We start from the raw sequence: 26,429 nt of genomic DNA, 5'->3' as shown, positions 1-26,429 counted from the left end.
TCTATCCTTTCTGCTTATGCTTGCTCCCCGGCAGTGAACCTCAGGGTCTCCCTAAATAGACAAGATGAGACAGAAATACTTATTCTTGAGTAAATATGACAAATTTCTAAGCAGACTGCAAAGCTAAGTCTGTGTAAATCTCCATGTTCTGGGTCTATGTGTTCATAGACTTCTTTGTTTTCCAAAGCAAAATGGAAGGAATCAAGCTATTATCCTGGATATAGCTGGTTATTCCCAAGTATTTTCACCATTATTGAGAAAAATTGAGAGCATTTATGAATAATTCAGTGGAACTTTATAAATCGAAAACATAGGAAATCTTTAAGAAGCAGCATTCACTAGAAGCACATGAATATCAAAAGTATGTTGGGCTGGGGATTTACCACAATGGTACTGGGCCTGCCTCACAAGCACAAGGTCCTGAGATCAATCCCCAGTACCAGGGATATATATATGTGTGTGTGTGTGTGTGTGTGTGTGTGTGTGTGTGTGTGTGTGTGTGTGTATGTATGTTTCAGGCTCTCAGGTTTTCTGAAAATAAATAAATAGTTGATGATAAATAGATAAAGATACCTAGTTTAGCTATGTAATGTCCTATCTCCAAAGTTTATAACCTATGATAAGTAAGTGCACCTGACTAGAAACATAAAACAGATCCAGTTATATGATTAGTGAACAGAAGCAAAAGAGTGAAATAACTCAATAATTCTCTTCTTGTAATGAGTGAAGAAAGCATGAAACACGAGCACATGTTTATATCCTGCAGCAAAAGATCATTTAAGTAAGGTGAGTTTGAAGGTTGACTTCAGGAGCCCCAGACTTTGCAGGCCAATTAGGATTTAAATGATGAGCAGAGACCAACATGATGCTATATAATTTATGTCATGAGTCACAAGGGTGGGCCTGAGGAAGGAATATACTGAAATTGTCACTCAGTGCTGATGCCGGCTCTATTTTCCTATGCATGGTTTCCACTCCCTGTACCTAAAAGTAGCTGAGATTTGGCAAACAGAATCATCTTGCTAAAATATACAGCAATTCCCCATCCCAGAAATTCAACCCAGCCCAACAGAGTGACAAATTGTAAGCCCATAGAGAAGTACTGCTGAGTCCAGCCATCAAATTTCACCCAGAAAAAGAATTCACATCTGTTCTTAAATGACAATAAACTGAAAAGATAGAAGATTGTTCCAGGAGCTGGCACAAATGTTATAGCTCTTAAAGTACATCAGGACTTAAAGGTATTGCCTCCTATGAGTGTAGACATCAGGCTAGTAATCCATTCAGCAGGAAAACAAGCTAACAAGCAGTTTCTACTCCCAGCATTGCGTTTTCTCAACATAATATTTAAGGGGCTGTTATCACAGTGATGGCTCACACTGAACAATTTAGAATCTACTTCCATAAGCATCTTGAGTTGCTGAGCACCAGGACCTACCTAAGTCATTCAATATCGCCTTCCTTACTCACGGATTATAAACAATCAGAAAATACCTCCAGTAAGATGGTTCTTCCTGATGATATAGACAGGACACACATGTCACAGTAAATATTTATGGAAAGAAATATTTCGTGCAATTTTGGAAATGGGGCTCCCATTAAGCAGACATATGTAAAACCTACTTTGGAATAATAATATAATTTTAGTCTGTTTAAAGTAAAAATGGAAGCAGTGAACTACTTTCACATTCTCTTTAATATTTTTCCCCCCACTTCCTCCTGGCCAATTTTTCCAGTGCACCAAAAGTTATTTCTTTCTGAAAGAACTTTGAGGCATGAACTGACAGAATTCTATAATAGATGAGGATTTGAGAAGGGAGTTATGCAATAGATTTTGTACCAAGCTCACTCTCTGGGTCTACAAAGTCAGCTCTAACTTAGGGGGAAAAACAGATGTACTGACTCACAAAGAAGCAAGGGACAGAGCAGAACAGTTGTATAACAGATCCACAGGATTAACTTATCCTTCATGACTAAAATTTGGTACCCCTGGTCAACATCTCTGTACTCCCAACCCCGCCACAACATCGGGCAGCCACATACCTACTCAGTACTTCTTCAAGGTCAACGTTGACCTCTATGTGGTCTTCTGGGCTGACTTAACATCATGTGCTTCAGGCTCACCCATGTGACAAGGACAGGATTTCCTACCTTTTGAAGGCTAAATAGTATTCCACTGGGCATTGTATTAAATTCACTCCTCTATACTTATTTTGATAACATATTTACCAGATTAAAGCTTTAATCATTCTTTTCCTTCAATTTCTTTTTTGGGGCTGGTAATCGAACCCAAGGCCTGGCTTATGTCAGGCAAGTGCTCTACCACTAAGCTACATTGAGGCATTTCTTTTTTCATTTTATTTTGAGACAGAGTCTCATGAAATTGTCTAGGCTTGCCTTGAATTTTTAATCCTTCTGCCTCAGACTCCTGAGTAGCTAGGACTCTAGAGGTGCCCAGCAATGCCCACCTAGCTTTGTTCTTTTTTCCAATATTGTTGGATTCTTCCAATCTATGAACACAGATCGTGTTACTATTTATTTGTGTCTTCCTCCATTTCTTTCATCCGTGTTTGGTAGTTTTCAGTGTACAAGTCTTTCATGTCCTTAGTTAAATTTGCTCCCCTATACATTTTTGGATTCCATTGTAAATGACTTATTTTTCTTGACTTATCATTCAGATTGTTTTTAGCGCATAGGAATGCTAGGAATTTTTGTACATTGATTTTGCATCCTATAACTTTACTGATTTTTTTGTTCTAATAGCATTTGAGAGGTCATATGTGTAACGTCACATGATCCACAAACATCACCATTTTAACTACATCCTTCCTGAGTTGTGTATCATTCTTCTTTCCTTGCCTAATTTCTCTGGTTAGAACTTCAGTTGCGTAGCTGTGAGAGTGGGAGTTCTTGTCCTGTTTCTGATAGAGAAACAGTTTTCTGGTTTTCACTGTAGAGTATGTCAATAGTGGCTTTGTCCTACATGAACTTTAAGGTACATTTTTTTCTGATGGTTAGGAGTTTTTTTTTTTTAATTATGAAAGGGTGTTGAATATTGTTAAATATTCTTTTCTGCATATAATGAGATGATTGTGTGGTTTACTCTCCATTTTGTTAATGTGATACCTCACATTTGTAAACGTGCATATGTTGAACAATCCTTGTAACCAGGAATAAACCCCACTTAACTATGGTAAATGATACTTTTATTGTGTTATAAATTTAATTTGCTAGCTTTTAATTTTTGTTGAGGATTTCTTGCATTCATCAGGGATATGGCCTATAAATTTCTTGTCTTGCAGTATCCTTGTCCAGTCCTCATACCAGGGTAATGCTGGCCTCATAAAATGAGTTTGGAAAAATCTCCTCTCTTCAGCTTTTTGGGGAAGATACTGAACAGGATTATTGCCATTTCTTTAAATATTCGATAGAATGCAGTCATGAAGGCATTAGGTCCTGGGCATTTATTTTCATGGAAGGTTATTTTTTAACAATTAAATCCCCTTACTGATTATTTATCTGTTTAGGTTTTCTATGTACTCATGATTGATTCTTTCTAAGAATTAATTAATATCTTCTAGATTATCGAATTTGTTGGCATATTATTATTCATTATAGTCTATTACTATCTTTTGTATTTCTAGGGTATCAGTTATAATGTTTTCTTTTGTTTCTTATTTCACTTAAGTCTTCCCTTATTTTCAGTCCAGCTAGTTTGCCGATTTTATTTATCTTTGAAAAACTCAATCAAGGTGAGATATCACCAGTGCAAGATGCAATATGTACAATTTTTGAAGGTAGTCATCATGTGGAAAGTACTAAATGTATCAGGTATTTCTAATGCACTATTTTTAAAAATTAACTTTATTGGTACATTTTTGATACACATTTTGATCACATTCATCATTGGGAATTGTACCTGTACATGATATATCTTAGTTTTTGTTTTTTCCCTTTCCCCTTTCCTGCCTTCCACCCTCCGTATTACAAAAGTATACAGTTTTTAAATGGAATACAATTTATTTATATTTGTATAATTGCATTAAATGGTAACAAATCACTCCTGTTTTTCTTCCTACACATGCATATAAAAATAATACATTTGATCTACAAGGTCTTTATGTTTTGTTTCCATTCATCTTCAAATGTTTCAATATTATGCTTGCAAAGCTATTTTGAGTCAGAAAATGTTAGTGGAGTCCATTTTCTTATTGGCAAAGTGTGCAGTTTCAAAAACTAAAGAGTATCTAACTATTATCTTTTAAAGAAGACAAAACTTGGCTTGACTGGAGTGAAGAATATCATCTGCCTTGTAGGAAAAATATTATCAAAGATTATAACAATTACATGTACCAAGTAGCTTATTGAGTATTAATTACCAGCTGAGTTAAATCACAGGCAGCAATCGGAAGCTACTTTAACTTAATATTTGTATAATAAATCTAGGGTCCTCCTGATTTTCTAAGTTACCAACATTTAAGAGATACGTGATACTACAATTTTGACCAAATAAGTAACATGAAGCAGTGTAATATCTGTAAGCTATTAGATGGAATGTGTCCAAGATGAAATGTATATATAATCTACAGGAAAAATATATTCAAAACAACAAATACATGGCAATTTCATTATTAAATTCTCACTTTTATAGTGTTTATAATGTTAACAATGTATATGCATACATTTGATAAATATATGTTCTATATAAATATATTATGTATATTACATAACACATATGTTATACATATCAATACATTTTGAGTGTGCTTGAAGTGTTCAAGTTTTGTGAAATATTGCTCTAAGAAAATGTGACATGCAAAGTAGAGGAAAAATTATTTATAGCCTAGCCACTCTGATCTAATAGCCTTTAAATAGGTAGAAAAATTTTGGGGGTATTAAGACAAGTTTGGCATCTGGAAGAAAGCTGTATCAGTGCAAGACACATACTTTCTAAAAATGACTAAAGGAAGAAAATGTCAAATTAAATACTAATAGAATTTTTAAATGTAGGCATGGAATCATTAAGTTAACTGATTTGACTAATTTTCTATTTAGAGCAATCTAAAATATCTTACCAAGGCTATGTGATTGTAAGAAAAGGGATACAACATTTTTAAAAAGTAAGATATAATATACTTGGTTAATCATTTTACTTTGCTACATTGACTAAGAAATCAAGATAGACGTAATGACAGGATTTTATTTTGTTTTGTTTTGCTTCGTCTTTGCCACTGGCAGTTAAACCCAGGGTCTTTGCACTGAGCTGCGACTCTGGTACTTTTTAAAATTTCTTAAAAATGATTGTTTTTAAATGAAAAATTGAAATAAAATGTTTGTAAATAGGGAAGGGGAGGAGGGGGTGAAGGGAGGGCAGGGACAGGGGAAAAAATGAGAACCAAGACCTGTCATGTAGAAGTACAAGATCCCAATAATGAATGTGACTGTACTGTACACCTAAAATGTACCAATAAACTCAATGTAGGGCTCAAACTTTCAATCCTTTTGCCTTCGTCTCCTAGAAGTCTGGAATTACAAGCAAACGCATTAGGGTCTGGGAAGGACCTTATAGATATTAGTGCCACCGTCTAATTGTGATTAATTGCCACCCCACCCACTTTCCTAAAAGCATAATTTCTCAGAAAGGAAAATTTCATACTGTTAAAGAAATTAAAGGCAGTAACAGCAGCCTTCAACAACCACCAGATTAGGTAGGAACATCACTTTGGTCATGTTAAAGGACCAGAGAAGAAAGGAAGAGGTCAGCAACACCATGAGGAAGGCACTGGGCACAGAGGAGCTAACCGTGTCAACCGTTAAATGTGAAAACCTTTCATCTACAATCCAGAAAGCAGATAACTCGCATGAGGGAAAAAGGTTGCTTGTGAAGTAAAAGTTCTTCAGAAGAATTCCGAGGCAGTCAGATAATTGATTAGGGTCCCCTAAACTGGAAGAGTCAATTAATTTACCAGAAATATGTAAATAACATGTTAACATCTGAAATACAAGCTAACAGCTTTTGGAAAACTCTCCAATAGAGCAGGGATGCCCCAAATGGAATGGCCTTGGAGAAACTGAAAAACCAAATTCTGTACTCCCATTCCGGCAAGTATGTTCCCTTTAAGCCAACATCTTGAGCTCTAACAGCTGAAACCAAGTCATTTTAAAAATACAATAAATGCTGAAGCTATAAAGACTGTGGAAACTTACTTAACAGCATGAGCTAAAGATAACCAGGAATTTGCCACTGGGAACTATTTAATGCTTTTGATGGAGCTGTAGCGTACAGGGCCTGAGGTAATTGATGTACAGAATGAACGAGCTAATAAATACTAGCTCTAGAATTTCTATGATTTAAGGGGGATGGGAGTGTTAAACTGATGGATAAGTCCCGCAATGCTTTTCTTTCACAAGGTCTGCTAAACCTAGTTGACAATCATATTTCAAATTCATTCATAAGGTCCCTCTAGAAGAATAAAACACAAGTGTCATGTGTCTGGACAGTCACCAAAAAACAGAACAAAAATGGTGTATACATGCTCAGCATTAAGAAGTGTGCTAAACCATTACTTCTGGTGAATCCATTTAGCATGGTTTTCCTGGAAATTTAGATTGTTTCTAACCCGCAGCTTTAAAATGTGCTTTAATAAATTCTAACCGATAGTAACTGAGCAACAGGAAGGACTACGGGCAGGAATAGGGAGAGTTATTCATCTCTCTTGATTTTGCTTCTTTGTGCTTTGCATTGTTTTTTCATTTGTTTGTTTTAGTTTTGTTTGTTTTTTAACATGAAAGGTGATTATGAGAGTTTGAAATATGCTAGGACACCGAGTCTGAAAGCTTAAATACTAGCAAAATCATCCCCATAGGACTGGCCTCATACTGATTCACTGTTTGTGTGTTACAACCCACCCTACAACTCAGTAGTTTCGAGCAGTAATAACCCTGTATTATTTCTGGTGGCTTGAGAAGCTCCAGGACTGTGCTGCTGAGCAGGGCTGGGCTCCGCCCGTTTTTCCTGAGCTTGCTCCTACTCCCATTAGGTGGCTGCTCAGCCACAGGATGGTGCCCTCAGGATGCGCTATGTACTTAGCTTTATTCACACAATTTTTTGTTTTAAATCTTCCAGCAGGCTGTCTCGGGCTGGATCTCATAGTGGTGGAAAGCTTCAAAAGAAACCTAGAGCAGAATGAACTTCTCTGTCTTGAAACCTGGACTGGAAGCTGGCCCATGATTATTTTTGCCACATTTTATTAATCAAAGCAAATTACAGGCCCAGGCCCATTTCCAGGAGAGGTGAGAATAAAATGACCACGAGAGCAGCTACAAAGTCTTAAATAAAGGATGTGAATATAGAGAAGTGTAGAAAATTTGGGTCATTGTTGCAATTGAAGTCACAGGGGAAAAATTGCAATGAACACAGGAAACCCAATTTATATATAGACATGCAAAGCCAGTGTGTTCATTCCTATCTGTACTGACATCTTTGACCATGATACTCGCATCTCAAGTATGTCTAGCTGCACTGGGAAACTAATGATGCAAGTTAGACATCCTGGACATGCTTGATTCGAATTCTGGCCCTAAAATTTAATATCTGTGTGGTCCTAGGACAATGTCTTGCCTTCCCCTGCCTCAATAGTCTCAACTATAAAGTAGTCTTGTCTGAATAATGCCTCCATCAAACTGTTAGTGGGAGCCTAGATTTATTTAAAGTCTTTGTAAATAGGGGAAGGGGAGGGAGAGGGCAGGAACAAAGGGAAAAAATGAGAACCAAGGCCTGTCATGTACAGGTGCAAGATCCCAATGATGAGTGTAACTGTTCTGTATACTTAAAAAGTACCGATAAACTCAATGAGAAAGAAAGCTTTTTGAACAAAGCCTAAAACATAGTCATTGGCTACATTTTTGGTGGTTTTATCATTAGCAGTGATAGGAAAATTGTTTTAAAAGATACAAATTATAAGAGTATGGCACTCAAGTGTCTTTCCAGCCGGACTTGCAAATGATCAGGCCTAATATCAATCATGAATGGGGCTGGGGATTTAGCTCAGTGGTTCCACCGCCTGCCTTGCAAGTGTAATGTCCTGAGTTCAATCCCCAGGACCCCCTCAAAATAATAATAATAAATAATAACAAATTTATGAAGTAAAATATAATAAAAAATACATGTGCCCTATGTAGCCTAGGTTTTAACTATATCTAAATTATTGTATTGAATTCTTGCTGAATCCTTCCAAATAGAAAATAGGCAAAATTTATGAAGGCTCTGTTCTTAACTTTTTGCAAAAAAAAAAAAAAAAAAAAAAACAGGAAAAAAAAAAAAGGATTCTGAGTTCATTTCAGTGAATTTTAAAGAAAGGCTTTATCAAAGTAACCTATAATTACAGCACTACTCTCCAGATAGGACCAGGGGGAAATACTCTAAATCAGATTTTTTTTTCATGGAATTAGAGGAAAAATATTCCCATCCCGTCATCCCCAAATCTCACTTCCAATCCCCTCACCCATTATCCAGTAAAGCCATAAAGGAATCAGATCTAAAAATCTCAAGTTTGTGGGTTATAAAAAGAACATATGCTATTTGTGGGTTGAAAACGAAGGTAAAGCTAGCTCCCTAACCATAGCTAGGTAGTATGTATCAAGCACCTATCACTTGAAAGAAGGGTGGCAGCACCTCTGTGAGATGAAATACAGGGAAAATCTGGGGAAAGAAGGATGCCAAGTCACCAGAGAAAACAATTATGCTTCCAAGCAGCCAGAACATATGCCTGGATGCCCAGGGCTTAAAAGAAATCAGAGCGTGTGAAAAGAAAATCAGGCTTCAGATCTAAAGGAAATCATTTTCTTTGTATATCGTGCCTGCAGTTTTGATTCTTTTTTATCTCAATAGAATTTGCATGAGCCATTTCAATTCATTCTCCTTGCAAAGATACAGCACATTTACCAGCGTGCTGATATTCTAGTCAAAGAACTAGAACTTGACACATCTCTTTCAGTCTCTTTCAGCAGGATGGACGACATTAAAAACAAAACAAAACAAAACAGCTTCTGAGCTGCAAGGAAGGAGAAGCTAATATTTATTGAGCACTTGATATATGGCAAGAAACTGACAGATAACTTCACATATCATGTTACCTGAGTCTTGGTGCAATCTTATAAAATATTGATCTCATTCTACAGATGAGAAGTTCAAAAGCTCATATAATTTAGCTAAGGCCATCCAGTAAGGCTTTCATTGGCACCAAAGAAGATAGTGTGTTTGACAAATTACAGCAGCAGGTAAATAGCATGCATGGAATTAACTCCCATTTCCAACATTTTTAATCCCCTTTTTGCGATACTTTCTAAAATAACTGTTTTACCTTTACTGCACCCATCTCCACTGATACAAATGTCTCAGACAGAAAGATCTAGCAATGTCCCTATTCCCTTTCCTCCCCCCTCATCTCTCTCAATCTCTCTCTCTCTCCCTCCCTCTCTCTCCCATGAGCGCACGTGCACACACACACACACACACACACACACACACACACACATGCACACCTACAATAAAATCAGGAGTTGGAAGGGGACAGGGGATAAAAATGAAGGTTTATGTATGAAAGAGAATGATGTATGTATGAAAGAGACATAGATGAAAGTTGCTCCACAATCCTCTGTCCTAATCACCCTGAGCTTTTCAGGTACTCATTTTTAATTATAGTGGACCTTGACTTAACGAACTCAATCAGTTTCCCAGGGCTAGTTGTAACGCAAGTTGGCTGTGAGCCAATACAGCTGAAATCTAGACGTTTACCTGGGTACTCACTGTAAATAACAAGAGGCAGGTGAATCTCCTATTAACCTTATTAACCCAAGTTGTTCGCATGTCAGGCTGGTTGCAACTGGAGGGTCCGCTGTACTTGTTTACTGCCACGTGCTATGTGTTACCTATGCGGGAGGAAAAAAAGCACCTTAGACCACAATGACTCCCCTTATTCTTTCAATCTCAGGAACAGTGAATTGCCAACATATAAATGCAAACACCTTGCAGATTTAAATTGAGATTAACCGATGAATTTTAAATTTCTTTTAAGACACAAGTATCTTGTAAATTGGGTTTGAAATAGTTCTGCCCTTTAAGGAAGTTCAGGTGGTTTAACACGTTCACCAGGAGACCCTATTTTGCCGTAATCTATATGTCTCGCTGCCAGGCAGCTCGAACCACCGGTGGTGCATGCGCAATTGTGTACCCCTTGTACCAACAGTGGTCCGAGCTGGCCAATGGGACGGTCACGCACATACCACTGCTGGTTCAAGATGGTGGGAACGTGTTAATTGTGAGTCGTGTCTTCACTTCCGGAACTGAAACCTCTACAGGGGCACTGAAAGTGAGAAAGGACCAGCTAGTACTTAGGTAAGTAATAGATTATGAAATGGGCGTCCGTGTTCCGGGTCGATGCAAACACACACGTGTCGGTGTCAATATAGTCACCTCCGAGAAGTCTGCGGAGGCTTATGGGAAGATCTACGCAGTAAGTACACTGACGAACACTTAATACGAACATGTAATTCAATCTCATCAGGTGTTTGTAAGGCACCACGCTGCAAGATGTGATGTTATTTATCTGTTTTACATCAAAGGTCTCTGAGACATGAACAGAATATTATGAGTCCCTTTAGAAACACGTGAGACCAGATGCCCCATGGTTTTCTCTCTTGGTGCCCCTTCCACAATCATAAAAAAGGGAAGCCACCGGACGCTAGAGTCCAGAATTACCAAGCTGGGCTGCCGTCACACAAAAAACTTATGGTTCAGCCTTTTGATTGCTTGTTTCCCTAACCAGGTATCAAATGATGCCACATGTACTAAGCTAAACTATGTAATCCTAAACTATGTAGTCCTAAAGTAAACACAGTTACTGCAGTGAAGATTAAAAATCAGAGTAACTTTCTTTAAAGGAAGTTACATTTTAGAGACTCTCTTGCAGAGAGAATATCAATTCCTTGTGAGACCTCAGGGCCTAGGCCAGGGCACCTCTGTGTACTTTTATTTGCTACTTAGTTAACTTCCAATCCAGCTTCCTACAGGATCAGGCAGGTAGAGTTTGTTTGGCCACAGCCTGTGCTGGGAGTAAATTCCGATTCACTTTCAAAGTGTACCCAGGAAGACACTGCCACTGAACTCATTTCGCCAAGCAAACAAAACTGTAGCCTGGACACCACTGTGGCTCTTTCAGGCCTCTTCATTGAGAGATAAAAGCCTCCTGAGCTAAATATTAGGTTTTCCCCAATCAGTCAATATGTGATTCACATTAGCAAAGAACTTACTTATTCCAGCTCAATGCTAGGGTTATTGATCAGGGGAAAAAAAGTGCCCGCATGTATTTAAATGGTTTGTTTCTTCTGAGAGTTTTATTTTAAGGGGAGTTGATTTTTATATTGCATAAACTGCAAGCAATGGTTCTCTCTGCCATTAGCTTCAATCCTGTTCAGTGTTGCTGGGAGATAACAAATCGGCAGGCTCAGAACAAGCAGAGGCTCCCCAGCAAAGGTGCGAAGACCATTAGGGCTTCCAGGAGACCCTCACCTTAGCACGGAGGAATGAAGCACCAACAGGTGAGTGGAGCTACAGCCTGAATGAATTCTGTTATTTGGGAAGTAGGGATTCTTAGAGTTGACTGAATAGCCGAGGAAGCCTTAAGGGTGTTGTTAAAGCGCCTGCTGTCCCGAGTGCCTCCGCATTTCTTTCCCGTTTATCCAAACCCTGGCAGTCCTCTCCGGCACTGACTGTCTTTCACCTTTTCTGTGGCGGTTTTCCCCTCAGAGCAGCAGTGGCGCCCCCTCCCACATGGCCCCAGGGTGACGCGTGGAGCGGTGATGAGGCCATGGCCCGGTTCGGCTGTCTGTGTGGTGTGGGGAAGGGCACGACCCCTCTCATCCTTTCTTTCCTCCTCTCAGATTCTCATCTATTGGTGCTTGACCTCCTCAAATGGTTGTAAAGATTAGATTTAAAAGTCTGGATAAAGATTGGGTCCGCAACCTCAAGCAATGTATCATATCCCCTCTTACTTGTTATTTACTATTTGTTGAATGGGTTCTTCATCTCTAAAGGGACTCTGAGCTCCAATGCTTACTTGCGCTGATACCTTGTGACCCCTACTTCAGTGCTTTGCAACCTTAGCTGCTCGGCGCTGGAGACAGACGGCCCACGCTTTAGCCAGGGTAATCAGCTGGAGCAGAAAGAACGCTGCTGCAGCCCAGAGGTCAAGGTCGCCAGGAAACATGTGCAGCCTGTGTGTGGCCAGTAGGTACGGCGACGGCGTGGTATAGACAGAGGGGAAGGGCTTTGCTGGAGCCAAGCAGGAAGGAAGTAGTTTTAAAAGCGAAAAAGAAGGGAGAGGGAGACAACTGCCCTACATGACGGGACTAGGGGGCCTCCAAGAAGTATGCAGATTTGTGTGGCTCATTCAAGGCAACGGAAGCTAGACAAATAATTCCTCACAGTTTGTCCATTGTGTAGAGGGACCAGCAGTTTCCCTCATATGCAAAGGATGAGTGTCGAAGCTCGGAGGGAGATCGTTCTGTCGGGGGTCACGCTGGAAAAGAGAGCTGGGAATGGAGGCAGGGCCATTGGTATAAAGCTGTGAGAGTCTGCGTGCCAGAAGGGCGCAGCGCCGTGGAGACTGGCGATGACCACGCTGCAAGGGGTGGGCCAAGGTACAACCCCTTGTCATATCTGGGGAGGCGGTGATCGAAATCACAGTTGCGTGGTAGGTTTGGCTGACTCTTCTGGATTGGGCGCAGACTATTGATGAACTCAGGAGGAAACACTGCTGGCCCCGTCGTTAAGCATCCTGTGTCACTCACTGTTATCTTTTATTCTTTGATGAGATCTCTCTGTCTCATTCTGCAAACTCTCCCCCTCACACTGGGTCGCTTCCAGAGAGCTCTCTCTCTTGGGGGTTGGATGTGTGGCGTTTGTTCTGTCGTCACTCCGTTCCCGGTGCACTCACTCAAAGGCAAGTCTTAGACGGAATAATAAACAGGCCAGGTTCTAGGAAACCGGCGGGTCTTCTAGGCAAGGCAGACAAGCACAGGGGATGGTGAGCAGCGTAATGAACGCAGTGGTGAGTTACCTGTTAAGCACTATGGAAGGAGAAGCCATTTCCACAGCTGCCATGACGGGCTTCTCAAACAAGTCTCTGAGCTGAGACTGGGAAGGTGGGAAAGGGTGGGCTGGAAGGAGGCAGAAGACAAGAGCCGTCCTCCTTGGTGAGTGCAACAGGCTCCAGTGTGCCGAGGGGCGAGGCGCATTCCCAGTCTGAAATTCACTGCACAGAAGCACAATTCAGGCTATCACAGAGGCAAGAAAGAACTGGAGGGACACACGGGGGACAGTCCAGCCACAGCTGTGCAGGCCAATCCTGGAGTGACAACCAACAGACAGGACTTGACTGGACGTAGGTCAAAGTCTGAAAAGAACCTCAGTGAGAAAAATGAGGCAAAAGAAGGTCTCAGAGAAAAGCAGAAATTGAATTTTGTTTGATGACGGATTATGGCACTTGAGAAAGGTCTAGATGAAAATACTGAGTGGAAAACTGGATGCCCCAGGAGCTCCAGGTGCTAGAGAGAAGGAAATACTGCAACAAAATAAAACAAAACAAACACCCCCCATACACAGGCACAGAGAAATGATTTATACCACGCAATGAGAGTAGGTAGGGTGAGAATAGAGGCCAGAATTATGATTATTTAAAGAATACCAGATAGACACAGAAACAGTGGCCAGAGAGGTACAAAGAAAGTCAGGAGAACTTTTTATGGAAGCTAACAGAGAAAAGAGTTTCCTTTTTTTTTTGTACCCGGGGATTGAACTTGGGTCCTTGGGCTTGCAAGGCAGGCCACCGAACCGCTGAGCTAAATCCCCAGCAGGAAAGAGTTTCTTACGAGAAGTGATCCACGGTAACAAATGTCACTTGGCTGGAAATGCACTTTTCAGCTTGGCATCTCAATCTCATCACAATTCTCTTGAAAAATGTCCACTTCCTAACTTGAGTATTGACAGTCGCCTTGCCCCACCCTGCTTACGATTTTAGATCTTCAGTGACTCAGAATTGCCAGAGGATAAGCAGATACAAGCAGAATTGCAACTTCTGTCTCTTTCGAGAGAGCGTGGTGCCCACAATGAAAGTAGAGGTGGGAATTAGAGACAGGGTCCAAGGGCCAGCCATGTGTTCATCCTGAAAAGGTGACTCCACCCTTCTTCCTTCCAGGGAGAAGAAATATTCAGAATATTTTCTTAGTCCTCCACACTGCCTATTCCTTACCTCACCACTCACCTGCCGACAGGGACTTACAAATCTCTGCGCTGTTTACACTCTGTCTCTCCTAGCAAAGTTGACTTTCCTCGACCATGGAAGGACACACTAACTATGGCCAGTTTTATTAGAAAGACTTTCTGTCACAGTGCGACAAGACTGAGCAAACTCGGGAGTCCATGCCCAAGAGATCAGGTACTGAAGTCTCAAATCAGTGAAGTAATTTCTAGAATGATCATTCATTAGTTTTGCATTAAAAAAGGACATGTATTTCTATAATTTTGCTTAAAGACATCTCATAGTATTTTGGGCTTATCCATTACCTACTACAGTATAACAAACAAACCACATTGAAATTTCGCAGAGTAAAGCAATACTGAATTATTGCTTTGCATATTGAATTTTGAACTGAATCATTATTTTTTTTATGACGATGCGGATCAAGTGGTGTTTTCTGTTCAGCTCGCCTGGACTCACCCACGTGGCTGCGTTCGGGGGCTAGATACATTAATGTGGAAGGGCCAAGGTGGCTGAACTCACCTGTCTGGTAGTTAACCTGCCTGGGGCTGGGACAGCTGATTCTCCTCCACTCAGACCCTATCTCCCAGCATAGACCAACTTCCTCCCACCACCACCTCACAGCAGACTTTCCCGAATGGAGAAGTGGGAGCTTTGGGGCCTCTTCTGCAGGAGCCTGTAAAAGCTGTGCAGAATTTCTTCCACTGAGCTCTGTTTTCAAAGCAAGATACAGATGACATTGGATTCTAGCATGGGGCAGTAGATTCCCTCCTTCAATGGTAAATACTAGATAGTGTTAGTCACTGCTCTGTGGGCGCTGTCTGATTAATACTATTCTCATGATACTGTTACTTTGCTGAAGGGGTAGTATAACACAGAAACTAAAAGGAGGTTCTAGGAAATATGAATACTTGGGTTCAAATTCTACCTCCTCTCCCTTCCAACAGGTATTCTACCACTACTCTAGTGGGTCATGTATTATATAACACTGTTTTTATAGAGAATTTATAAGAATATCTAATATTGAAAGGTACTCAGTAATCATTAACTGTTTTATTAGTCCTATTTTTCTATTCCACATTATAATATATACATTTTCCTACATTATTATATATTCTTCATATAAAAATTTTTCTACCCTGTAGTTTTTTTTTAAATATGGCTGTTCTATAATTTCTTAATCAACTCCTCTATGGCCTGTGTGGCTTAATTCCTTATATTTACTATTTTATACTGAATGCACTGATTCTGCTTTTTGTTTTTGGTACTGGGGATCGAACTTGGGACCCAGTGCTTGAGAGGCAGCGGTGGTGCCACTGAGCTAAATCCCAGGCCCACTGCAGTGATTGTTTTTAGGCATAAAGTTTTATAATTTAGGGGGTTCTGCCTGCACCTGTGTGTATCTGTATGTTTTATTCTTTCCATAGGATAAATTTATAAGATTTAATTTATGGTAGTGAAGTGTTCAAGGCATCTCAGACACATTGCCAGATTCCTTTCTAGAAGGGCTGAACATACACCAGTACCAAGGATGTGTGATGGGATCTGCCTCACCCTGATCCCAACTGTGGTGCCGTACGTGTGACGTTACCTCCGGTTAGGACCCCTGAGAACCTGGATGACTGTACTTCATTTTCTCACCCCAGTGAGTGCAGACTGAAGCAGAAAAGGAGCCCTAGATACCATCCAAAAAGGTGGTGAAAATATGCTAGGGACAGAAGCAAACACGTCTAGCGAAAATAGAAACATGCACTATCCGCATTTTTTAAAGTTGCCATCTGTCCTTCCAACAATACACTAAAAGATATGCACTTAGGTTAATAATCAAATTTTCTATTTCTGTTTGGTGGCTAGCTTGATTTTCTCTACAGTAATGTCGAAATAATGGGAAAATAGGGTTGCCAATATCTGAATTTCCACAGCAGCCAAAATATCCAGTTAAAACCCTCTGGAAAGCAAACGGGATAATAGGTAGATCCGATAGTAATAGAAGATTTTTACTCCTATCATTAGGTGGATGACTCCAACATTAGGACAATAAGTCCTTATTTTCCAATGAGATTTTAACAGCGAATTTGCTAAACTCATAAACATGAATAGGCACTTGGCAGTGCTGTTTATTTTAATGGACATATCACTTTAAGCTAAACCTTCTCCATCTGTTCTGCTCTCTAATTGCCAATGAATAAAGTACATAATTCACAATTATATCATAAAACTAAGATCGACATTATATCAGTTCATGTCAGAGCTTTTCAATCTGTTCTATTTGGCATTTGTTATAGCATTAATGTTCACTCCCAACAAAAACACTATTTTCTCAATTGGGAAAATTTTAAGTCATTACATTTTCAAGAAGGCGCAAATTCTGTATCAGAGTATTTCATTTAATACACATGACCTATATTTCAGTATCACCTTCCACTCAATCAGTTAGTTCTATATTGTTCAGTACTTCTCTGAGCTGGGCCTTTTAAAGCTTTCATGATACAGAGCAGAAACTATAAATTCATGTTTCAACTGACTTTCAGAAAATAAGGTATAGAACTGAGAAAAATATATGTCAGTATATATAGTTTATGATATATACTACATATGATAAATACAGTGAATGCTTAAATTTTTAAAAATTACTATAGTGAAGATAACATTGCCATTTAATCCACTCAAAATATACCCACCTGCTTCAAAAATATTTGTCTTAGTTACTTTTCTCCTTGCTGAGACAAAATACCTGACCCCCAAAGTTAAAGGGGACAAGGTTTGTTCTAGCTCACAGCTGTAGAGGATTCAGTCCGTAGTCAGCTGGCTCCGAGGCAGGGTCGGCTGGCAGAGGGGCATCACAGAGCAGGCAGGAGGTAGCAAAGGCAAGCAGCAGCAGCACCAAGCAACAGTTGACTAACAGCGACCCTCTTTGAGCCCCTTATATCTTATCAGGGCTACCCACCCTTACGGTGGGTAATACTTACCCCCAGGGTGGGGCAGCCGGAATTGTAGCCTCCCATCATGCATCATTCCCAGCAGCACACACCCTGGACCCAGCCACCTCCAAAAACTCCCACCAGTGTCTGCCTGAGGCTTTGGGATGGCCTCTAGCTACAGGCTATGACAATATATTTCCTGTAGCACTTGCCTCTTTCTTAAGCAGTTCTGGAAGTCCTCTTAAATAAACGTCTAGTTGCACTGTTGTGACTTCCCAGATATCCTGAAATGATTGAAAACCTTTACCTTTTATGATCTCTTTTATTTATGGAAGAGCCAGAAGTTGTAGCAGTGGCAGATCTGATGAGTAAGGTAGATGAGGACACATTGTAATGGTTATTTTTTTGTTGTTGTTGTTTTTTGGTTTTTTGTACTGGGGATTGAACTCTGCTTTGCTTGTAAGGAAGGTCGTAGAACCACTGAGCCAAATCTCTGGCCTTTTTTTTTTTTGGTGTTTTGAGAAAGGGTCTCACTATGCAGTTGAAACTGACCTGGAACTCACTGTGTAGCCCAGGCTGGTCTCGAACTCACAGTGATCCTCTTGCCTCAGCCTCCGGAGTGCTGGGATTACAGGCATGCACCACCACACCCGGGCAACACTGTAATGTTTTTAAAACCTTCCTTTTTCTTGGATTGCACTTGCTAGCAGCATTCACCGTGTGTGTGTGTGTGTGTGTCTGTGTGTGTGTGTGTGTATTTTTAACCGTATCTTGTAAAGTCACTTGGGAAAAAGAACTTCCAGGACTGTTTCAGAAAGTGACAAGAATGATGGTTTAGGTGGTTTGTAGTGAAAGAGAGTATTTTGAGGGGGATTAATGTAATATAACTTTTACTGTAATAAATTCCTTAATTTGTGCTGGGAGTTTAGCTCAGTGGTTCCGCCACCTGCCTCGCAAGTGCAAGGGCCTGAGTTCAATCCCTGGTACAAAAAAAAAATTTTTTTTTTTTAATTTAAGCATTCACCATATATTTTGATCATTTCTTACCGTATTGTGTGTGTGTGTGTGTGTGTGTGTGTGTGTGCATATTCTGTAATGTGTATATACATACACAGCAACTCATCCTGAGGCTGAAAAGATTGGTGTGGGGATGTATTAGGAAGAAATCTCTAAGAGCGAGTTACAGAAAGAGGTAAGAAGAATGGCAAAATTATAGATAAGCCTTCCATCCACCTGCATCCTCCCAACCCCCCTTTACCTTAAGGCATAGAGACTGGGTGATGTGTGGAATTCCCTAGTATGCTCAGCTTTTCCCTTTGCTTAGGCTTGGCCTGCATGAGGTCCTTTGGTTTATATAATTACAGCCTGTTTGTCTTCAAATATTTGATTCATTTAAAGAGAGGTACTTGGGTTCCTTTTGTGCAGTGTCAACCATGGTTTAATGAAGGCTGCATTTCCAAAAACAATCATGTAAAATTACGGTATTGTATCAGTTAGGGTTCAGTGGAAGAACAGAGTTTTACAAAGGATTTGTAAAGTAAGCTTAGAACAGCCACCTGCAATGTCAGAGGAGGAAGAATACAAAATGGCTATCTGCCTGCCGAAATGCCAGAGGATGTAGTCAAAGTCCAAACCCAAAGCTCACTGCAGAGTCTGGTGTGAGTCTGCATAGAAAAGCTGAAGGATCTGTGTTAGAAGGCTGAAGAGTCTGCCAGAAGGAACTGCAGACAAATGTCCAGAGGTAATGGGGAAGAACAGAGTTCCTCCAAAAAAAGCAAAGAGTGGAAACTTCTTTCTTTCCCTTTTTATCCATCCAGGCTACAAACCTATTGGTTGGTGCCACCCCCGTCCAGGGTAGGTCATCCACCTCCAGTTCACAGCTTACAAGTTCACTGTCTAGACACACCCAGAACTGTGCTCCTCTAATGTGCTAGGCATTTATTAATCGATTCTACTTGACACAATTAACTATCACAATCAACTCTTTGTCACGAACAGACATATTTCCTTTAATCAGACTTAGTATCCAAATAAAATAGCAAATTCATTATTATGCCTAACATGACACAGCTATTCTGTATACAAACAGAAGCACACTAATTCCCTCTCCAGAATAGAAGGCAATTTTTCTTTGGATGATGCTTACACATCTTCTAACATTCATAATGTAAACATTATAGTATAGATTAAGCAATACTTAAGAACCAATATTACATCTGTCAACATTATGCAGCCACGGCAGACTACAAACATGTTTGATGCATGTGTATACACACATAAGCATATTAACAAAATAGGAAAGAATAATTATAATTTCAGTCCTTGTTTCTGTGACTGGTAATGTGGTCATGGTCCACATTTATAACTACAGTACTTTTTTCTACTACTCATTCTCTAGTCCCTTAGCCTTTAGCAATTACATAAGCAGGTTTTGGATTTTTCCATACCTCTATTTCTGAAGGTTCTAGGTCATTGTCATCCTGCCTGGATTATGTTGCTGTAGTTTAATAGCTTTAGTAAAGGGGAATGTTAGCTGGGCATAGTGGTGCACACTATAATCCCAGCACTCAGGAGGCTGAGCCAGGAATATTGCTGTGAGTTGGAGGCTATCCTCGAATACATAGAAAGACCCCATGTCAGAAAACAAAGCAAAGCAAAACAAAAATAACAGGTTTAGAATACTAGGAGACACCCCAAGGGATCTTCTGCACTCCAAATGTATTCTCCTTTCTTCCATTGTGAAGTAATAGTCTGATTTTCCCTGGTAGTCTGGATCAAGCAACAAACACAACGACAAACACAATTGCCTTTTTAGCTTGTTTACTCAAGAGGCATGAAGAGATCAAAATGATCACAGGGAAGTCCTAACTTCTGGTTCAGTAGTCACTGTGCTTCCTGGCACAAGCCCTACCCTCTCTGGAACTAAGACTTCTAGGTGAGCAGAGCATAAGGGCATAGAAACAGGAAGCAAACATTTGCTAAGTGGGTCACCAGGAGTAATGGTGAGTGGTACCATTTCTATTCCGTTACTTGATTCCTGGACCCATGAATCCTGGCTATGGGAGAAACAGTACTATGTAGTGGATCCTATTTAAAGCAAATAAAGCCCTTTGGAGAACCTTACCCCACCCATGCAAGCTATCATCCCACATCGCTAGTACTGTAACGGCATCTTCAAAGGCAATTTTACCTTTTTAACACTCTAGTTGGTCCCAGTGAATTCTATACACACGAATCCATTGCCTCACTTTTCTGGCCATATAAAATGTGTTCCTTAGTCAGAAACTATGCTGTACGGAATACCATAACAATGGATAAGGCATTCTATAGGTCCACAAATGGTAGTTTTGGCAGAAGCATTATGTGCAGGGAAGGCAAATACCTGGAATAAGTGTCTATATCAATTAGGACAAAGTACTGCCCTTTCCATGGTGAAAGCAGTCCAATATATCAACATAGTAAACCTGCCACCAGGTTGTAGGCTGATTTCCTCAGAGAATGCTGACACTTCAGGGACTCAGTGTTGGTCTCTGCTGCTGATATACTGGGCATTCAGCTGTGATTATAGCAGATCAGCCTCAGAGAGTGGAAACCCATGTTGCTGAGCCCATACATAACCTCCATCCCTGCACCAAGGCCACATTGTTCATGAGTCCATTCAGCAATGACAGGGTGACTGAAGAAAGTTTCACTGCTATCCACAGAATGAGTCATCTTTTCCACTTAAAGTCCTCTTCTGCTGGGGTCAATTTTTGGTGAACTCTCACATGGGACACAACTTTCTGCACAGCCTTTGATCATAGGGAGAAGTCTAGCCACATACCTCTTCTCCGAATATCTTTGTCACCAATTTTCCAGCCATGTTTCTCCCAAGCCCCTGACTATCTGGCCAGACCGTTGGACATAGCCCACAAATCAGCATGTTGTTGTACAACTGGCCATCTTTTTCTGAGAGAAATGTATGGCTAGGTGTACTGCCCAAAGTTCTGCCACTGTGAAGAGTTCTCTTCAACATTGTCCTTCAGGGCTGTTCCAGAAAGGAGCTGTAGAGCTACAGCTATCCATTTTTAGGTGGTGCCTAAATAATGCACAGAGCAATCTATAAACCAAGCCCCAGTCTTTTCCTCCTCTGTCAGTTGATCATACATTACACCCCATGAAGCCATAGGTTCCTGTTGAGGGACAGAAGGCAATATAGCAGGAGTAGGGGCCGTGGACATTTGGGAAACTTCATGTGACTTGCTTCTGCTTTCCAGACCTTCTTGGTCTCAGTCACATATATATCACTTTTGCTTAATGATGGATTGTTGCTGTGCATATGTAACATTATGACTTGGTGAGTCAGAGGGTACCAGTTTATGACAGTCACCTCAGGTCTCATGGTAAGCTGGTGTCCCACAGTCAGTCCTTCAATTTCCACTAAAGCCCAGTAGCAGCCAGGAGCTGCTTTCCAAAGGGAGAGTAGTTGTCTGCAAATGACTACAAAGTTTTGCTCCAAAATCCTAAGGGGCTCTGCTGTGATTCACATATGGGACCAAGCAGAAGCTCCAAACAGCCGCCCTATCTGCTGACACCTACTGAAACCTCAAGTACCAATTGGTCTGCTGGATCATATGGCCTCAGTGGAAGGGAAGCCTGCAAAGGAGCCTGGGCCTGTTCTAGAACCTTCTCTTTTTCTGGGCCCCACTCAAAAACTGACAAAGAAGTGAAGCATGCTAAGTGTTTTGAATAGCCAACAAGAGAAATTCCACTCAAAACAGTCCAAGGACTTTTCTTTGCTATAGATTAGAGCAATATCACTCAAGCAAATAAAGCTGAAGATTCTGGCCCTTATACTAGAGTCAAAATTGCTAGAATTTTGTTCATTAACTTTTCTTTCACAATCACTCAGGAGTGAATGACATGTTGTATCAAGTATTCTATATCTAAATGAAGGTTAGTTGGTCCTTCATCTATTTCTCAGTAAGAGTTACATGTATATCTTGTAGTAACCATCAATCATAATTGTTTCATCATGTGCATCTATTTCCAAATAGACTGGGAGAATCATAAGGTGAATGTTGTAGGCTGAATTGTGTCTCTGTACCCCACATTCATAAGAGGAAATCCTGACCCCCAGTGCCTAAGGATACAATTGCCTTTGGGGATAGGGTCTTTGAAGAGGTGATGAAGGTTGAATGACATCATTGGGGTGACCCTCAATCCAATGTAAATGATGTCCTTCCAAGAGAAGAAAATAAGGATATACACAATGCATCAAAGGACTATGTGAAGACAAAGCAAGTAGATGGTAATCTTCAAGCCAAGGAGAGATGCCACAGACACAGCTAACCCAACAACACCTTGATCTGTAGCCTCTAGCACAAGGAGAAAATGCTTTTTGTTGAAGTCACCCACTCTATGGTAGTTTATTATGGAAGCCTTAGTAGACTAATACAGTCAGGAATTAAATTTTATTCATGTTTTTATCCCTTTTCAGGATCTCATTTGATATTTGATACATAGTCTCCTCAATAGGTGTTTGCTGAATGAGTTATTTAATTAAATTGTTTTATTTAAAAATGTAAGCTCAGTCCTTTGTCATAATTTGCCTCAGGAGGCTTGCTACTTGCGTACGTATAGGTTTCCTATAACACACAAGGCAATAAGATAAAGGCTCAATTAGAAGATAGAGACTAGGACATTCAGTAGGGAGCCAGTACAGGAACAGAGATAAGGTATTTATCACTCAAAGAGGACATCTTATGCTGCAGTAAAAAAAGAAGCCCAAAATATCTATAGTTTGCAATGTTTTGCATCATTTCTCACTCGTTCTTTGTAATGGCCAGCTTTTCTATTTTAGGTAGAAAATAACCAACACCCACAGCTTAAAAGGAGGAGAGGCTTGATTTGGCTCATGGTTTCGGAGGGTTCAGTGTATGATCAGCTGGCTCCAAAGCAAGGAACATTAATGGCGAGGAGTGTGGCAGAGCAAAGCTGCCCAGTTCATGTTGGTTGGGAAGCAAAGCATAGGAGAAAAGCACCAACAAGAGATTTACCCTCCAAAGGCATGCCTCCCCCATGACCACCACCACCTGGGTCCCCTTCCTAACTCCACATTCACCTATGAACATCAATGGGTTAATCCACTGGTGACCATAGAGCCTGCACGATCCACTCACCTATCTGTGCGTCTCTTTATCCAGGCAAGTTGGCAAGTTTAATGGTTACATTCTTTCTGGGCATTCTAGGTTACCATGGCATCCAGGCTGGCAAAGCAGCCTGTGTGTGTTCTCTTGGAAGCAGAAGATAAAGGGAACTGGTGAGCTAGGGGTTGGTTATCAAAATCTTTTTCTAAGATGATGTCATTTCTGCCCTCATTTAATTGATTAAGCCAGTCACATGGCCACTCTTGAATTTATCATGAATGAAACTTATCCTTTTTCCGCAGTAAGAGTCATCACAGGAAAAGATTAGATGAGAACAGAATGTGTGCTTCTAGCCACCACAGGCTTCGTTTCATTTTTTATTTGCCCTTTTCCTTCATTTTTTCTCCCTCCTGTTTGTTTGTTTTTTTAAGCTGGCATTTCAGAAGTGAAAAACTGACCATGTAGATCCGTCTCCAAGGAGTGAATCTCTAACAAGACTATTTTGATTCTTTATTTCTGATTCTTCATCGGTTTGGAAAAGTAGAATGGATTTAGGGATGGGGGAGGCTCCAAGTATGCAACTGAGAAACACAAAAGAAGAAACACAAAGAAAAAATAGAACAAAACTTGGCAATGCAATCCTGCCATCCAGACAAAATGGGTCCACACTGCAGATTTATTATTCCATAACCTTCTTTGTGAGCCACATGTATACACTGTGCCATGGCTGGGAATCCTTCCCAGTCCAGCCTCATCTTCCCTTGGGCTATGTTCAGTGTATTCTCCCACTTATTGAGGAAGATGTTTTTCTATCTGTGATATACCCGATATATGGATTCCATATGCAAAGGAGTATTCACTGCCTGTTTTTTTATTGACTTGTAACTTGGAAAAAGGATGCTGAGGCAGGTAACCAAGAAAGGATTGAGCTTACAAAGGTGGACTTAGCTTCCTGCTGAAAGGAGCTAAGGAAATGTGCCTGTATCTGTCCTTCCTTCTCAGATTTTGACATCTTCCTAGACCCTCCTTTGCTGCTGTTATTTTAAATGTGTTCCAAGTAGGAAGATGGGAACAGGAATGATTTCCTGGTGCATCAGGCAATGGCAACAATCCTTTTGGAAAATCAATATCGATGATATTGTCAACTGTTGTTTTAGCCAGCATTTAGGAGAGAATGAGAACTGAGTGAACCGTCAACAGGTTCTCATGTTTCATATATTACACCTTACACGGTAAGGGAGTCCTATTTCTGCAGCTGGTTTGTTATTTTGCATTCAGGGCACTTAATTCATATAATTTCTGTTCTGAATACTCAAAAGTGTTTTATGGCCTAGAACGAGATTTGGAATAAACAAAAACAAAGTATTTTAAATAATTTGTCTGAATTCTGAATTTTGCACAGTGATTAGAAAAGCTATCATTAAAGACTAGGTCTTTTGTGCATTAAGACTGTATTCTTGGGTTACTCGATATAGATGACCTCATCCTTTATTCTTGCATGCCGTGGAAAAGGTTTTCAGAATCTTCTTTCTGCAATATCCATTGTAGACACACAATGTGCTATCGATACTATGTTTGGTCACACTAAAGGAATTTATATTGCAAGAAATTTCCTGTTTTACATTTAACATAAATTGCAAAATGTCCTCTTCTCCTCTACCATTAAGAGAATATTGACTCAAACCTTCTGTAATTACTGGGTACTGTTTGATTTATAGGTTATACTCAGAAATGACAATTTGGGTTCCAATTACTCTAAAACAAAATAGTAGACTCAGAATTGTTTAATAAATATAAAGTCTGTCTATGCAAACATTAATCTAAACTTGTATCAAAAGCTGTTGTATAAATGAATTCGATTCCTTGATTGAAAACTTTGTAGATGCTCTGGAAATTTACTTTGGACAACTCCAGTTGGCCCTCCAGCCTCGGTGACATGGCACAACCTAATTTCTCCTACCAGCCACTGAGTGTCCGTAAACATGGCCTCACTATCTGAATGCAGCTGAATGCACAATCTTACTCCACTGAGCCTTTGGGGCTCTGTATTTCCCCTCCTCTAATACTCCCTCAACTGTAGCAATAATACCACCACCCTTTAAAATGCTCTGCAGCTCCCAGCACAGTGTCTGCAACAAAATTGCTTGACCGCTTTGAAGAAGAGGGCCACGTTTCGAAGTTCACTGGCAGGCCTGGCGTCCAGCCTAGTGAGGGTCCAAAGTTGGCACCGAGGAAGCGTTGGATGAGTAAGGTGAATCACAGAAAACAGAGGCAGACGTTCTGCTTGCCCTTTTCACAACACTGGGAGAAAAGACCTGGAGATCTATTTTAAAACTGTGTGGTCTCTTTAAAAAGAATCCTTGCCATCCCGGAAGGTTAGCCCTGTCGCTCAGCACAGAGCCGAGTGATCATATCAATATTAATAAGCCAGCTTCAGTGCAGTGCTGACACTCTGCAACCTGACTAATAAAATAAAAACTAATTCTAAAAATAATTTACCTCCTGGAGACCTTAAAATGGATTTTCCTAATGAAGGAAAAAAAAACTGGCAAAAAAGATCTTTCCATTTTGATCAGTGAATCCGATGTTATACCAAGCTGTAAGTCTAAAATGACATATTCTAAACTGCAAATGTCTTGTTTCAGAGGACATTTTGCATATTTTTCATCCAAGTTTACAATTTGAGCCATTTTAGCAGCCAGTTAATGATGGAAGGATGAGAGGGAGGAAAATGAAGAAAGCCAAAAGAATCAGGCTTTGTTTTTATTTAATCCTTTTTAGCTACTTTAGCTTCAAGCTATTTTCCAATTAGCAGACAGCTATATAGAAGATGGTAGAATGGCATATGTGTGACAAAAATACGGGGCCCTTAACAAGTATGAAGATAGCAACTTTGATTTGTAAATTCTCTCGACATTCAAATAAAATCAGAATAACCTGCTTCTGAGTGAACAGGTAGGGAAGGAAAGGGGGCTGGCAACCAGGCCAAGAAATACATCTTCAGAGGCATAGGCTGTTTTCAATTCCTTGATTGTTCAGAGGTTGGGTGGTGAGGGATGAGG

General features: G+C 40.3%; 2 long non-coding RNA genes across 5 annotated transcripts in view; one reads left to right on the top strand and one right to left on the bottom strand.

Moving 5' to 3' along the window:
• The window catches only part of LOC104866796, a 52,725-nt gene that overhangs the window by 14,143 nt on the left and 12,153 nt on the right, over positions 1 to 26,429 (bottom strand). For all 4 annotated transcript variants that reach the window (XR_781570.1, XR_781568.1, XR_004514890.1 and 1 more), the window contains exon 4: positions 9,797 to 9,930. This is a non-coding gene — a long non-coding RNA (uncharacterized LOC104866796). The remainder of the gene's footprint in view (positions 1 to 9,796; positions 9,931 to 26,429) is intronic.
• Positions 23,413 to 26,429, top strand: part of LOC104866795 — a 4,479-nt gene continuing 1,462 nt past the window's right edge. Inside the window, exons 1-2 of the long non-coding RNA XR_781566.1 lie at positions 23,413 to 23,540; positions 25,482 to 25,618. This is a non-coding gene — a long non-coding RNA (uncharacterized LOC104866795). The remainder of the gene's footprint in view (positions 23,541 to 25,481; positions 25,619 to 26,429) is intronic.

This window comes from Fukomys damarensis, unplaced genomic scaffold (genome assembly GCF_012274545.1).
Source record: "Fukomys damarensis isolate Sample0158 unplaced genomic scaffold, DMR_v1.0_HiC HiC_scaffold_31, whole genome shotgun sequence".
Lineage (NCBI taxonomy): Eukaryota > Metazoa > Chordata > Mammalia > Rodentia > Bathyergidae > Fukomys > Fukomys damarensis.
Note: the sequence above shows the minus strand (reverse complement) of the source record. Positions and strands in the feature narration are given on the sequence as shown.